Genomic DNA, 17,795 nt, shown 5'->3' with positions numbered 1-17,795 from the left:
CCCACTCCAAAAGGGGGATCCACCTTGGATCCCGGGAACTACCACCCCATCAGTCTGACGAGCCTGATCTGCAAGGCCATGGAACATATTATCATGGAACTTATAAGCAAAGACATTGGCAACCTTAAAACACTGGACCCCACCCAGTTTGGGTTCGTGAAGGGCCGATCTTGTCTCCTGAACCTGATTGACTTCTTCTAATCAGTCTCCAGAGCCGTGGACGAGGGTAAGACAGTCCACACAGCCTATCTGGACCTTACCAAAGCCTTTGACACCATCGCCTACTCTGGAATCATAAATAAACTTACTAAGCTGGGCATTAATCCCTACATCACTCGATGGGTTGCCAACTGGCTTACTGACAGAACCCATACTGTAAAAGTAGCTGACTCCACAGACAAGTGACAAGTGGAGTACCTCAGGGATCAGTCCCGGGACCTCTCTTGTTTGGCAACTACTTCTCTGAAGTACAGGCCAACACTAAGGGACTCTGGCTAACAAAGTTCACAGATGACTGCAAACTGAGAGCCATTATTGAATCCCCAAATGATGTCGATACTCTACAAAAGGGCCTTACAGAAACAGATGCTTGGTGCCAGAGCCATGGGTCAAGTTCAATGCCAAGAAATGTATAATTATCCCCTTTGGGAAAAAACATGCACCTGTGAATTACCACATAGGTGGCAGTACACTAAACACTGAAATGTAATAAGAGACTTAGGGACACAGGTGGACAGTGGTCTCACCTTCAATAACTACATCACCACAACAGTCAGGAAATCCTTCTATGTGGCACACTTCATCACTAAGGGCTTTTCATCCAGAAAAAAGGAGGTCATTGTCCCATTATACTCATCCCTCATTAGACCCATTGTAGAATACAACGCCCCCATTTGGTATGTACCTCTCAAGACATCTGCAACAACTGGAAAGGCCGCAGAAATACCTCACTAAAAGAATCACAGACCTAAAGCAGATGCCCTATGCTGACCGCCTTAAAAAACTCCAGCTATACTCTGTCACATATCGTCTACTCCGAGGTGATCTCTGCTTAACATACAAGGCCATGTCAAACCCAGAGCTGTTGGACATGCTACACTTAAAGAAATCCCAATCCCTCAGAACCACACACTCCAGGGAGCTAAACCTTGTCATCACAATAAACAAAACATGCTGGAGGGATATGTTCCTGACCCAGAGACTCCCCAGACTCTGGAATAGACTGCCCATACATGTCAAGCAGAGCACCTCTTTGGCCCTCTTCAAAAGGAACCTTGATGATTGGATGGGAGAAAGGGAATTCACCCCGGGGATCACGTCATTCACCCTGCTAGACAGGGGTCCAGGGAAGTAAATAGTGTGGGAAGAAATAGCCAGGGAATTGTTATAGCTAGGCTTGTATAGGCCCTATGAACCTATGAACCTATAAGGATCCGGAACTTACTCAAGATTCTTTTTAGTTCCAAAAATGACAGGGTACTGGAGACCTATTTTGGACCTCAGCAGACTAAACAGATCTGTAAAGAAGGAGAAGTTCCGGATGGTTACGCTTCAGTCGATACTTCCCTTCTTAGGGAAAGACAATTGGATGTGCTTGATAGATCTCCAGGATGTGTACTACCACATAAAAATGGCCAGACCATCCAGGGATCATCTGCGCTTCCGGCTGGGAGCCAATAATTACCCATTTTGAGCCCTGCCTTTTGGTCTCACTACAGCCCCCAGAGTGTTCACCAAATGTATGGCAGTGGTCACGACTCACCTGAGGCATTTTGGATTCCAGATGTTTCCGTACTTAGATGATTGGCTCCTTACCACCATCACCAGGCATCAGCTAATACAAGCCAGGGACACCACTCTTACTCTTTGCAATCAACTGGGCATTACCATAAACTCAGAAAAATCTGCCTTGTCGCCATTGCAGCATATCGTTTTTATCGAAGCAGAACTGGACACCACCACCGCCACTTTAAAACTTCCATCAGAAATTATATTAGTACTTTGTCAGCAAATTCAGAATATCATATCCAGAGACAGGGTTTCAGCATGAGAAGTGCTAAAGTTGTTGGGGATGATGGTAGCTGCAATAATAGCGATTCCATTGGGTCGCATGCATATGCGGATTCTACAATGACTGCTGTTCATGCAATGGTCTTATGAAGAGCTCCCAATGTCTCATCTCATTATTCTATCAAACACATGCAAAAAGGATCTTCGGTGGTGGTTGACCTCTCTTCAAGTAACAATAGGTCGTCCTTTTATCCTACCCTCACCATCAGCCACAGTGACCATGGACGTTTCCCTGATCGGGTTGGGGAGGCATTTTCAGGGAAGAACAGCCCAAGGCACATGGACCGAACAAGAGACACATCTGCATATCAATGTCCTGGAGATGAGAGCGGTACTCTTGGCTTTGCAGTACTTTCAGGACTCTCTCCATCTGGGGACAGTTGCGATTCAGACAGACAACATGTTCGTGGTCTGGTACTTGAACAAACAAGGAGGAACCAGGTCCTATTCCCTTTGTCGAGAGGCCCTAAGAGTGTGGCAGTGGGCTACATCTACCCAGCACTTTCTGATAGCAATGCACATCCCAGGGAAATCCTTCGTGATTGCAGACAAATTGAGCAGGACAATTTTGTTTCCTCACGAGTGGTGCCTCAAAAAAGATATAGTGGAAATAATGTTCTGCAGATGGGGCCAGCCTTGCTGTGATCCTTTTGCATCCCCCATGAGCACAAAATGCAGAAGCTACTTTGCCCTGATTTCACCTCCGGTAAATTCCCCAAAGGACGAACTCGTACACGATTGGCCACCGGGTCTCCTCTATGGCCTCCAGGTCTCCTCTATGCATTCTCACCAATTCCCCTGATACCCAAAGTACTACAGAAAGCAAAAGCCCTGGGAAGGATCATCATTCTAATAGCCCCTCATTGGCCTTGTCAGATTTGGTTCCCCTTCCTTCGACTTCATCTGTTGGAAGAGCCTTGGATTCTGGACCTTCTGACGCATTCGTCAGGGGCTCTTATCCCTCCCTTCAGTCCCCAAAATTGACAGCTTGGCTGCCCCAGTTCCCAACATAGCCAGGTTCCATAACCTCTCAAATGAAATGCAGCATATTTTAATATCTTCTCATAAATCCTCTACTAGGAAGTTGTACCTTAGCAAATGGAGGAGGTTTTCCATATGGGCTTCTCAGAATAACATTGATCCTTACCAAGCCTCTATTTCCTCTATATTAAAATTTTTGAGTATGCTTTTCAACAAAGGAGTGGCAGCAGCTACAATTCAGGTACAGCTTGCCTCCATCTCTAATTTTCATCTTGGTATTGAAGGATTTAACATAATGTCACACAAGCTATCCAAAGCCTTTCTCAAAGGGACCTTCCACCTTAGACCACCAGTTAAATCCCTTTATACTCCCTGGAACCTAAATTTTATGCTCTCATGCATTATTCTCCCACCTTTTAAGCCAGCTACCTCATGTGATTTGAAATTTTTGTCTTGAAAACTATCTTTTTAGCAGCCATCACGTCTGCCCAAAGAGTATCGGAACTACAAGCCTTGTCCATAAAACCTCCGTATTTGGTTTTTCGTGTTGACAGAGTTTCACTGCGAACAAATCCTTCATTTTTACCTAAAGTTTGTACTGAAGCTAACCTTAACCAGATTATAGATTTACCAGTCTTTTTCCCTAAATACGCCAACAATTTAGAGTATATGCTGCACAAGCTTGATGTTCACAGACAGTTCAGATTTTACCTAGATAGAACCAAAGGATTCAGAAGATCGAACAACTTTTTGTTTCCTTTTCAGATTCTAGGAAAGGTATGCCTGTGGCAAAAACAACACTATCTAAATGGTTATCTGATTGCATCACTTCCACTTACTCAGCTTCCAATTTTCCTCTACAACACAAAATTAAGGCTCATTCTACCAGAGCTGTGTCCACATCTTCTGCTTTTTCTGCTAGGCTGCCTATAGACAATATTTGTTTAGCAGACACTTGGTGAAAGCCTCATAGTTTTATCACTCATTACAAAGACAATAGGGCCTCCTTTGGTGCTACTGTCCTGAAAAACATACTCCCATGAGCCACCAGAGAAAGATGGTGATTGGGACGATACCCATCTTTAAGAATGAATGGCGAGATAGAACAACTTCACATAAAGAAGTTATGTACTCACCATAACGTTCCATGTGAGTTGTTCATCCCACCTTCATTCTTACTTCTCACCCTCCTACCCTCTCCAAGATTTTTTCGAGGATTGAGATACTAGTTTTTATCATGGTTGTGTTGTCTTTCTATGGTTTTACCTAAAAAAGTGACAGAATGATATATGTTATTATTAGAGGCAGCAAACAAGATCTGAGGTAACTCGGGGTGCATCATGGGATAGGGACTTGGCCTCGAGCTGTCTGAAGACCTCGAGGAGAGAAAATAGAAACAGAAATGGAAAAAGTGTGTGTATGTCTGTATCTGTGTGTTTATGTACATATCTATATATCTGTGCTTCTCTCTCTCTCTCTTTCTCTCTCTCTCTTTATATATATGTGTATATATATATATATATATATATATATATATATATATATATATATATATATATATATATATAAAGAGAGAGATGGATATATATGTGCAAGCTGTGGCTTGTTTTTTCTGTTTGTTTTGGTGATCATATAATTATATAAATGGTCAACCTCCTTATATAGAGGGCAGTTGATTTATGTCTAGTCTTAATAACTGAGTAGAAGGGGATATTAGTAAAAGGAGTTATGTTATACACCAGCAGGGAGGGGAAGACTTGCTCTTAAGAGTTCATTAGAAAGAGTTTTCTTCATATTCTTCAAGAGTCTTTATCCCTTGACAGCTATTCAGTTTAGAACTAGAAAATTATTGTGTTGTGATATATCCCTACTAAGCACATTTTATTGTTCTTTGGTGAATAATATAAGATGTGATGTTGTCAGTTTTCATTTTATACTTGACATATGGGTTTGGTTCTGAGCCTTGGAACTGACTTGTCCATTATTACAGCTCCCGGAAGCCAAAAACTCTTGAGCTTAACCCTTACCTAGTTACCTCAGATCTTGTTTGTCACTTTTCATGACAGATGCGTTCAGCATTGCTCTCAAGCTAAGTGTAACTTTTTGATATATTTCAAATTTTGAAAGAGTTTCTACTTGTTTTTTTCTTATCCATTAGGGTTTTAACCCACCCATTTCTTTATAACACTTTTAGATTTATCCTCTCCTTCTCTTTCCGTACACCTTATTGTATTCTGAACTATCATTGTTGATAGTTTTTTCTTTCTTCTGTACACCTCGGTAGATTCTTGTTGATTGTTTTTCCTTCCTGCTGCTCTCCTTCTATTAAAAAAAAATATTTTGAAGCTATTTTACATGTGTGTGTGTGGGTGTGGGTGTATGTGTGTGTGTGTGGTTTGTATAGCTGGCTTTTGTCACCAATTATTTATAAACTTTAGAAATTGTTTTCATTATGGCAGATAAACCTAAAGTTTCTGGATTCAAAAGGTCCTAGAAATGCAGGCACAAAATTTCTATGTCAGACGCTCATTCGCTATGTGTTTATTGCCTAGCCCAGTTCACCTTCAGGAAGATTGGTCTATATGTCACAGTTTCAGTTACAAGGCACTAGTGGAAAGATGTAATATACTTATTTTGCTGAGAATTTTTCCATCAGCCTTCAGTGAGACCTTACCCAGTGTTGACAAAGCCAAGAGTAAGACCAATGTGTCTTCTCCTTCTTCCTCATCCTCATCTTCCAAAGTTTTAGAGAAACCAAAAAAGAGAAGCCTGTTGGTGCCTTCCACTCTGTTGGCACCGCCCTCAAAAAGGGATAAGTTTTTGGTTCCTTTAGAAATCTTGCAACTTACTGACTCCTCTACTAGAACTTCAGTCCCAAAGGGACCTATGGAACTGAGTTTATCGGAGCAGAGAAAGTCTTCAGCACCTAGCATTTTGGTGCAGGAGCATCTGGATTTTTCGACACCAACACCTTCGGCTCAGGAATATCTTCTGTTGTCAACTATTTCAACACCAAGTAAGCAAGCCTTCCATTATGGATTTCCGAGGACATCATATTCACCTTCTATCAACCCCTTTGCAGGAAGACTACCTTCAACTTTTCTGGAAAGGTCAAAATCTCCCTCCACCCTTTCTATCCATTCCTCCAAGAGCTTAACTGAAGATGATGTGGAAAGACTGGTGAATAAGATACTCTGGGCAAGAGGGTTGTCAGGTACCTCTTTGGTCCCAGCCCCTTTAGGTATGGGAGCGGATTCTTCCCTTACCCCTTTGGGTTTTCCTCCTCTGACTTCATCTGAAGGATAAGAGTTCTCGTCTCTAAGCCGCACGGCCAGCACTGACTGCATCACTTCTGGAGATAGCCCTATTTTTGGAACTAGTTCTTGCTCGAAAGTCTTTGGTCCTTCTGGATTCAGAAGCCTCTTGGAGCTAAGTCTGTCTTGCCAGCTTTGGAGAGGGGGGGGGGTGTGAGTTGACACCTATTTTTTGGAGCCATCTCTACACCTTGGAGCTTCGGCATGAGTCAACTAAACTCCATCTTCAGTCACAGGAGCTGTCTCTTTAGACAGGGGAGTGACCACAGTTCTGAGGCAGTATTTCTCGGTTCCAGGCTCCCTTCCCTCTTTGGGGGCACCAGCCTTTGAGGATATGGAGAGAGCCCTGACTGCTGCAGTCAAGCAGTCAGCCCCTTCCACTTTGGAGCCAGTGTCCCATTCCTCCTCATGCCCAGATATTCAACCTGCACTCCCACTGGGTCAGTGAGTGCCAAGACTTCAGGAATCTCAGATAACAGTTCTCTCCTTTTTGATACCTCCCTAGATCACCCCACTCAGGAGGTTTCTAAGAAGAAAAAATGCAAGAGGAAGTACTTGGATTCCCCAGGGGAATCGATCACCGAAGACACAGACTTTGATGAAGGTGAGGGATCCCCAAGGTCACCCCCATGATGATGTCTCCTTTGGAGACATCCTGGAAATATTGAAGCAGAGGGGTGACTGGCAGTCCCAAAGTCCCTGTACTGAGGAGTCAGTGTACCTGCAGGTCTTTGGCACTTGACCCTGTACCTCATGGGTGTCTCCACACACTGACAAGCTCATTCAGTTGATTTCTTAGTGGGTATCAAAGACCCCTGATATTATCAAACCTATTCTCAGGAGACCTGACAAAATTCTGTCTGTACCTGAAGACAAACAGTTCTGGGCCAAAGGGTTAGCAGCTGATGCCATGGTCATGGAGGCAACCACAAAGAAGGAACTGGCTGAAGAGATTTCCTCTATCCATCCACCCAACAGTGAGTCTTGGGTGATGGATAGGTTTGGGAAGTGGGTCTACGCATCATTGACCTTTGCCTTAAGGTCATTGAATTTCTTGGCACACTTCACCAGATCTGGATCTGGTCAATGAGTTATTGGATACCCTTGCAGGAACTGTTTCTGAGGACATCCAAGAAAAGGTGGCTTCCCAGTTGGCTATCCTGGAGTCTGTGCCCAATTCATCCATGAGGATCATTGCTCATGCAGCTGAAGAGACCACTAGATCAGTGGGTTCAGGAATTGCCATTAGGATAGATGTCTGGATGTGACTATGTAACTTTGTGGAGCCATTTAAGTCTTCATTCATCAATGCACCCTTTGATGGATCATCCGTGTTTGGTCCAAAATTTAGAGAAACTTTATCCAGGTGTGAGAAAGATGGAAAGACCCTTTCTCTGGTGGGTGTATGTTTTTTTCACTCCTCAAAGACCTTTCTGTAGAAATCAGAGAAGCAGTGGAAAAATGTGGCTCAAAAAGTCCCAAAGCCTTTTCAGGACATACATGGAGGAAGTTCCCCCAGTGGCAGAGGGGGGATTTTTAATGGAAGACGCTGCCTGCATGGCAGAGGTGGCTCACAAAATCAGGGTTTCAGGGCGTCTTTCTCTGGTAAATCCTACCAGCACTCCTGAAAGGAGGCCGATTGTCCTTCTCTGGAGGTAGATGGGGGATGCTTATCTCTGCACTGAAATTACTGGCTACAAATAACATCTGATGCTTGGGTGCAGAGGATTATATGCAGAGGCTATACTATTCCTTTTTCCCTTCCTCTTCCTGTATGCAAGAAAATCCCCAAAGTTCCACCCAGTCAGAGGGAACAAGCAGTTCTAGAAATCCAAAACTTATAGAAAAAAAGAGTCATTCAAGGAGTCCCAGTAGATCAGAGAGCATCTAGAATTTACTCAAAATTCTTTTTAGTGCCAAAAAAGAAAGGGGACTAGAGACAGATTATGGATCTAAGCATACTGAGCAAATTAGTTCGTCAAACCAAATTCCAGATGGTCACTCTACAGTTCATTCTTCCATTTTTGGAAAAAGATGATTGGACATACTCAATAGATCTTCAGGATGTGTATTAGCATATAACAATGGACAAATGATCCAGAAAATTCCTCATCTTCCAGCTAGAAGCCAATCACTTTCAATTCAGAGTTCTGCCCTTTGGTCTCACCACAGCCCACAAGGTGTTCACCAAATGTATGGCAGTAGTAGCAGCTCACTTGAGACTACAGGGACTCTGAGTGTTTCTGTAGCTAGATGATTGGCCCATTACTTCTTAGACTAGGCAACAATTGATAGAAGCAGGAGACCATGTACTTCATGTTTGCTCTTATGTGGGAACAACTATAAATTATGAAAAATTTAAACTGACCCCAGCTCAGAATTTAGAGTTCATAGGAGCCCTTCTAAATACTCAGACTTCCATAGCATCTCTTCCTCCTGTGAGATTACAGAAAATCAGAGTTCAGGTACAGAAGCTAATCAGCAACAAAAATGTAACCATTCATCTAGTCCCTCAATCACTGGGCTCTATGGTTACAGCTATAACTCTAGTTCCCTTAGCAAGATACCACATGATGATACTACAATGGTTGCTAGCGTCTCAATGATCAGTATTACACCAACCCTGATTTTCATCACCAATCTTTGCAGAAAAGATTTAGCTTGGTGGATGCATTATGAAAACATTCTTCTAAACTGTCCCTTTGTCCCTTCGTAGCTGCAAGCCATAGTGACCACGGATGCCTCCCAGATGGGGTGGGGGGGCTTTATCTGGACATGATTGTCCAAGGCACTTGGTCCCCCACAGAGGCCAACCTGCATATCAATATACTGGAGCTAAGGGCATTGCTTTTAGCACTGCAAGCCTTTCAGACTGCTCTTCCTTAAGGAATAATTGTGATTCAAATGGACAATTTGTCAGTGGTTTGGTACATCAACAAACAGGGAGGAACCAAATCCTATCCACTTTGTTGTGAAGCTCTCAGAGTGTGGCAGTGGGCGATTTTTTTCCAAATGCTTTCTGATAGCAACACACATTCAGGGAATTCCAATGTGATAGCAGACAAACTAAGCAGGTATATTCTCCTGCCTCATGAGTGGTGTCTTAGTCCAAAAGTGACGGAAAGGATTTTCCATCAATGGGGCCAGCCTTGCTGCAACCTGTTTGCCTCTCCCTTAAACAACAAGTGCATCAACTACTTTGCCCTGATCCCCCCCACTGGGAGGAGTCACTGAAAGATGCTCTTCTTCACATTTGGCCCCCTGGACTGCTGTATGCCTTTCCCCCAATTCCTCTAATCCTGAAATTCCGACAGAAAGCAATCAGGTTGAAGAGCAAAGTAATCCTCATTGCACTTTATTGGTCTCGACAAATATGGTTCCCCTTTCTTTGGCCTTATCTGATTCAACAGCCTTGGATTCTGGACCCAGCTCTAGACCTTCTATCTCATACAGAGGGATTAATCCATCCAAACATTATAAACCTCAAGCTGACAGCTTGGTTTCTCCAATTCATTTAATAGCCAGGCATCCCTCTCTCTCCTCCCCAGTACGTCATATACTATTAGCCTTTCATAAGCCAGCTACCCATAAACTCTGTGCTAGTAAATGAAGGAGGTTTATCTTCTGTGCCCCTGATAACAATATTGACTCTTTTCAGTGCCCTTCGATAAAGTCCTAGAATTTTTAGCTTCACTTTTTAAAGCAGATGTTTTTCAGTCTACTATAAAAATTAAATTAGCTGCTATTTCTAATTTCCATAATGCTTTTAAAGAATCCTCTTTGGCCTCTCATAAGCTTTGCAAGGCCTTCTTAAAAGGAAAACTCTTACTAAAACCCCCTTACAAAGATTCAACTTCACCTTGGGATCTCAACTTAGTGCTACAAGCCATTGTTCAACCTCTTTTTGAACCATCAGCTGAATGTGATCTGAAATTTCTATCCTCGAAAATTATATTTTTAATGGCAATAACTTCTGCCAGAAGAATTTCAGAAATACAAGCCTTATCAAGTAGACCTCCTTACCTGATTTTCCATAACGATAGAGTTTTACTGAGAACCAGTCCTTCCTTTTTGCTTAAGGTGGTGTCAGAGACCAATATCAATCAGATTATTAATTTACCAGTATTTTTCCCACTTTTACTAACAAGAATACTGCTTACATTTATTAGACATTCACAGACAATTACGTTTCTATCTACACAGAACTAAGAATTTAAGAACATCTGACCAACTATCTATGTCATTTTCATCTACAAGACTTGGCCAACCAGTGAGCAAAGTGATGCTAGCCAGATGGCTCAAAGAATGTATTTCTTTTATCTATAATAAAAATAAAATTAAATTGCCTAGAACTTTAAAGGAACATTCTACAAGAACTGTAGCTACTTCAGCAGTTTTTCAGTCTAGTGCTTCTATGGATGATATCTGTGCAACAGCAACTTGGGCTTCTCCTCGTACCTTTTATACTCACTACAAAGTGGATCTGGTTTCCAGGGGAAGAGTGCCATTTGGTTCAGTGGTGCTCAGGAATATCCTTCCTTAAGTCCTCCCAAGGTCAAAGGTAGCTGGGGACTCTGTTCCATATGTCAAGAATAAAATGAAAATTGGCAACATTAGATAAAGAAGTTATATACTCACCATAACATTCCATCTGTGTTGTCCATTTATTCTCGTCCCCTCCCACCTTCCCGCCTGCCCTTGAAGTTTTTGGTGGAATGGAAAATGGACACATGTCACTTATTGTTATTATTGTTATATGGTCCTAGATATGATGTCTGTGAAGGCTTTTGGGGTTTTTCATTCTGTCTGTCTTTCAGCAAACCCGATCTGATGTAACAAGAAGAGGAGCATTGTGGGTAAGGGTTAAGCTTGAATGTTTTTGGTTTCGTGAGCTGTAGTAATGGCTGGGTTAGTTCCAAGACTCAGAACCAAACCTATATGTCAAGTATAAATGAAAATGGACAACACAGATGGAACATTATGGTAAGTACATAACTACTTTTTAAGTTGTATTGTTAATGACAAAGTAACCCTGATATGTTGGGATCTGATCACTCCTAGTTATCCACAGGTAAGTCAAACCCACTTATCTAGTGATTAAAATACTATCATGTAATGTTTGGGGAATGATTACTTGGAGTAAGGTAATTGAATGCTTTTCAGTATGTACAATGTGAGCAACCAGTTTGTTGTCTTTTTGCAGGAAATGTAAGTCTGGTAATGTAAACAAAATCTATAGAAAGTGTAGAGATGAGGGTGAAGCCAGTTGTGCAAAGTCATACAAAATTGAGGGTCCTAATTTTGATACACCAGAGCCTGAAATGGAAGTTAGTGTTGAAATATATAAACAAGAAAGTAAGCTAAATAATTTTATTGGTGCAAATGGATAAAGGACATATCATTGTACCAAATTACTGTTGTCTCAATAAAGACACAAATCATAGCTTATAATTTTGATGTTCTGTAATTTTATCTCCCTAAACATGAGCACTGACTCCTCAAGCTGACATTGATTTCTTGGTGTCAGTTATGTGTAAGTCAGTCTAATGCTCATTAGAGCAACTTACATATGCCCAAATATATATATATATATATATATATATATATATATATATATATATATATATATATATAGTTCCCATTCAGAAGCCTGAAACATCATAAGCCTGAAAATCTAAATCCTGAAACCAAAAGCCTGAAAATTCAGAATCCTGAAAACTCAAAATCCTGAAAGCCCAAAATCCTGAAAGACCAAAATCCTGAAACTCAAAATCCTGAAAACAAAAAATAGACATACTGATGTCATTGTGGCTTTGCTATTGTTAGCCCTGTGGTGTTAGGTCATGTGTTGGGGTCAGGTAAGTGTGTGGTTGGTTTTATTTTAGGGTTAGGGGCAGTTTAAGTGAGCTAGGGTTAGGGCGCAGGTTAGGCATGTATGCAATAGTGACAAATATTGGGGTTAGGGGCGGATATATATATATATATATATATATATATATATATATATATATATAGATAGATATACATACACACACACGCACACACACACATACACGCACACACACACACACACACACACACAGACACACACACACACACACACACACACACACACACACACACACACACACACACACACACACACACACACACACACACACACTCATTCTGTCGACTTTCACTTGCATGATAGAATGACTTGTAGGATGATTTGTTCAAAAGTTTTATTCAGCAAATGTTTTGCTGGCTGTGTATTTTCTTGTAACAGGTAGGTGGGTTTTATCTCAGGTGTGTGTGTGTGTGTGTGTGTGTGTGTGTGTGTGTGTGTGTGTGTGTGTGTGTGTGTGTGTGTGTGTGAATACATGCAGGTTAGAGAAAGGGTTAGAGAGGGGAATAGATTTGTGTTAGTGTTAGTGTGAGTGTTTGCAGGTTAGGATGATGCATGCTAACTTTAATCCTGCCCCTAACCCTATACCTTACCTTGAAAAAAAACATTCCATAACATCACCACTCGTCAGAAAAATTAGAAGCTAGTGTTATGGATGGTTTTAGTGTAAAGATTGTAAAAGGAAATTGCATCATTTTTAAATCTTTACTATGTTCAATGTTTTGAGTGATTGATAGTATGTTTTTTCACTGTATTGCGTCAGATGTTTTTCTTTTGATGATGTGATACTGTGATGAATCACACTATAACCACATATATTATATCGCATATTGAATATGTTGCTGTTTTTTGTAAAAGGATATTGCTGCTGAAGAATAAATAATAATTCATGTGAAAATATAGTTAAAATTCATAGATGTTTATCATATTGTTCACCTGCCAAGGATATAATAGCTGACCAGCTTCCAAAGCTTCATGGCACCTTCCAAGCACCCAAACTTTTAGGGAACTTGAGCTGAGCTGACTAAAAGGCATGTTTGGGCATGAAGCCCTCCAGAGCTTTACTAACGCTGAACAGTGCTCTCCGCTAAGCTTTCAAGGATCAATGGTCGGCTTAGTGCTATTCCTTTACTGGGCAGATAAGTTTCCTTTAAGGAAAAAGCTTCAGTTCTCTAAATAGTGTGTTTTATTCAATTTATGCATTATGAAAGTTATTTTAAAGCTATGATTTTTGTGTTTTCAAAGAATGTCATGAGATTGTATCATACTTTTAAACGGGAGAACTATTTTTTCCTCAGTCTAAAAGTTGTGTAAAATCACTGAAAAATCATTATTTCTGTCTTGACATTATTTTTATTTTACTTTTTTGACTGGTAAAGTATTTTAAAGTGCTTTTACTATATTTTTCTGTGAATAAGATAACTTTTAAAGACTTCTAGTTTTTACAGGCATTTGCTGATTGTCTTCCATAGGAAAGAGACACTATTTTTGGCTTGACCATGGAACAAACTACAGGTTCCACAGTCATTCCTTCTTCCAGCTCCAAAAAGAAAAAAATTAAGCAAACAGTTTTTGCCACCACAGCAGACTAGTAATTTGCCACAGCTACAGGTGGGTAATTCTGCTGTAGCCATTTGATTTACCTCAGACCACTCATCTTCTACCCAGATCCCCCCCCCCCCGGTGTAGCACCTACAGCCACTATGGACCAGAGGTTAGCCATGTCCTTTGCAAGGAACAGTCACTCTTATTAGTCCTGGAGAAGGAACAGGGAAGTCTTTCCTATTGTGCCAGAATGTTGTGCCTATCCCTGGGGAAGCTGCTGCTGTATTGACCCCATTTTTCCTGTCAAAAAGAAACAGAAAACTAAGCATATGTTTACTCCTTCTCAAATTTCCTTAAACTGGAGTAGTTTACTGGGTATGGTTCATGGTTTAATTCAAGCTATTGATCCTTCTTGTAAGGTAGTTTTTGGTAGAAGAAAGAGGGACACAAGAGATTCAAAATTCTGAATCTGAACAGGAAGGTGAAGGGGTAGATGCAGGTTTTTCAACTCAGATTTCTGATTCAAAGTCAATTTAAAGTGGTTTCTGATTCTCCCTGTAGGGTTTTATCTTTCTCTTAGACTATTGCTAGAATGTGTTAGTTTTTTTTTTGAATGGGAGAACAGTAAGGTTTCTGCATCCCCCAGAAAATACTCGAGTATTTTCCAGAAATTTCCAGAACCTACAACCATTCCTCTTGCTCTGTTTGCTTTAGAGGATATTTGCGTTACTGCCTGCAATTTTCCTGATAGTCAGTAAGCTGCCCCTGAAAAGGCAGCAAGGATGTATAAAGTTCTTCAGTATTTCATGTTTTTATATACTGTTCCCAAACCTGACCCAGCAGCTACAGTTTTCATTGATTCCACTGCTGATAAACACATTGTTAATCCCATTCCTACTTTTTCTGATAAGGATGGGAAAATTATTGATAAGTGTGAGAAAAAAGTATATACTTTTTCAACTTTGATATTCAAAATTCTGAGTTGTCAGGCTCATATGTTTATGTTTGTTCTCACTAATTGTGAAAGTATGAGGAATTTTTTATGTGCACTTTCTTCTAGTTAGGAAAATCTGTTTTAAATGATTGTGTTTCTTCTATTGCCAGGTCACTACTCATTATTTACAGTTTGTATGTGTGTATGACTTTGTTGATACTTCTTCCAGGGCTATGCCACTGGTACTTTTTAAAGGAGATTTGCATGACTGCATTCTCAGAACCTCCCAGATGATGTTAAAAATGAGATTTGGATTTTAAATTCCCATTTGGCTAGAGATTTAATTTTGAACTGACGGTTGCAGAGGTGATTAAAAATTTGATGAAAGGGTGAGCTGATCCAGGGCATCTGTAAGATTTTTCAGTCCTCCTTTTACAGTTTTTAAGAGATTCTCTAACACCTCATCCAGTTTTGGCAAAAAGCAGAATACACAGTCTCAACAAAACAAAGGTAAACAGACATTTCAGAAGAAATGGCAAAGGTGTTCCAAAAAAAAGCATCAAATCTCCCAAAACCAAGAACAGTCCAGCAAGTCTGAATGATTAGTAAAGAGAACTTGTGATCCCCCTCCCACCCTAATCCCCTTTTTTCTTCCAGAAAATCTGAATCTCCATTTTTCCCTTTGGCTACAGATAGTTTTAGACAAGTGGGTTCTGGAGATCATTCATTAAGGTGACAGATGGCAGTGGGAGGAAATTCCTCTTCTTCATTGGGGTAATTCATCATCCTCCAGATCAGAGTTTGTTTTTATTTTCAACAATTCTTCATCGCATGTGTGACACCAGGGAAATACTGCCCGTCCAGCTATCTGGAATTGTGTAAATAATTGTATGTCACCTGAAAATATTCATATGATTTGTATAGAGATGTAACAGTCAAAAAGGCACTCCTGCGCGAAAGGCAAATGCATGGCTCATAAGAACATAGTAGAATCACAAAAAAGAAAGAGCCAGCATACTGTGTATAAATTCACTTTATTTCCTTAAAAACAGACCGGTTTCGGCCGGAAAAATTCCACAGCCTTCTGCAGTGCAAAAGGAAAAAGAAATGGTATTCAATTAAACAATAAATATAATCAACTCAAAGCTTATTGGTCCATCCTAGAATTGTTCATTCAAACCAGGTTTGAACAACCCACCCAGTTTTACAATCCACTTTTTCTTTGTTATTTAAAATGGAGTGCCATCCAATTTTATTGGATCTGTTGCCCTTTACAATATCAATGATTAAAAAAGAGAACCTAGCAGTAGGATGTATTAGTTGGTGTTTATAAAGTGCATTGGAAGACTTTTTGTTTTTTATATTACTGATATGTTCAGAGATTCTTATTCTAAATGGACGAGAGGTCTGACCAATATAAAAGGCACCACATGAGCATGTAGCTTGATATATTAACCAGTCAGTGCTGCAATTTGCAAAAAAATTAATGTCATAAACTGCAGAGCTATTTCGACTGGAAAATTGTTTAGATTTTACAACCTTGTCACAGTGGGTACAATGTCCACATGGATGACAGCCAACTAATGGATCCCCTGTAATGGTGGTTTGTATGTGATGAGAAGTATGATGGTTAGATCCATGTTTATAATAATTTAAACATGAACTAAGATTTTTACCTTTCCGGTATGAAAAAAGACATCTTTCAGGTAAAATTTGAGATAGCTCATCATCATATTGTAACATATTCCAATGTCTATTAACACTTTCAATTAGATTCACTGTGTTTCTGGCATATGTTGTGACCAGCCTGATGGGTTGTGTTGATGTGACATTAGGATCCTTGTACCTTAAGAATTCTTCTCTGTTGGTCGAATTGACCAAGTTACTTGCCTGTAACACATAACCCATACTATATCCCCTGGCTTTGAATCTGCTGGTAAGGTCCTTCCTGTGATTCTGAAATGAAAAATCATCTGAACAAATGCGTTTGGTTCTGATGAATTGGGATTTTGGAATGTTGCGGGCTATATGTGGAGGATGGAAACTAGATGCATGCAGAATGGTGTTGTATTGGGGATATTTTCTAAATACTTCAGTACCCAATGTATGATCTGATAATCTGCTAATATTCACATCTAAGAACATAATATTATTTAGATCATAATGGATAGTAAATTGTAATCTCCAAGGGTTCTGATTTAAATAAGATATAAATGCATATAATGTATCAACCTCTCCTTTCCATACCATCCAGCAATCATCTAGAAAACGTCTCCAAATATCAATGTGTTCCAAATAAATATTGTTCACTTGATCATAAATCAGATGTTTTTCCACAAAAGCCATAAACAAATCGGCATAAATGGGGGCAAAAGAAGCCCCCATTGCTGTACCCTTGGTTTGTAAATAGCAGGTGTCCTGATAGAAGAATACATTACTACTAAGGACATGTCCTGCTAACTGTACCAAGAATGAGTTGAAATCAGAGTCATATAAATTGGCCACCTCCAGCCAATATTCAAGCGCCTCCAAACCAGATTCATGTGGGATGTTAGTGTATAAAGTGCACACATCAAGTGTGCACAACAACCAATCAGGTTCTAATTTGCTGTCTGAAATAATTTGCAAAAAATTGGTAGTGTCCTGTAATCGAGACCGGACCAAATGTAAGAGGGGCTTGAGATATTTAGTCAGATAAAGAGATAAAGGTTCCGTGATATAACCTTTACCTGAAACAATTGGTCTGCCCAGTGGATGTATAGGATCCTTGTGAATTTTAGGCAAAAAGTAGATATATTGGTTGGCCAGGTCCTGAACCATTAGTTGGTGCATAATGTCATTCGTAATAATTGCTTTGTCCCTGGCCTGAACAAAAAAATCATCACTTGATTTTTTAAAACGATGAATGGGATTAATGGGCATCTCAAAATAATATCTACTGTCAGACAACTGCCTTTTGGCTTCCTGATCATAATCGTTCCAATTTAATACAACCACAGCTCCACCTTTGTCAGCTGAAATAATAACAATATTCCTATTGTTTTGTAGTTCCAGAATAGCTTGT

This window comes from Protopterus annectens, chromosome 1.part2, assembly GCF_019279795.1.
Source record: "Protopterus annectens isolate FY-2018-M chromosome 1.part2, PAN1.0, whole genome shotgun sequence".
Classification (NCBI taxonomy): Eukaryota; Metazoa; Chordata; order Ceratodontiformes; family Protopteridae; genus Protopterus; species Protopterus annectens.
This window is presented reverse-complemented; position numbering follows the sequence as displayed.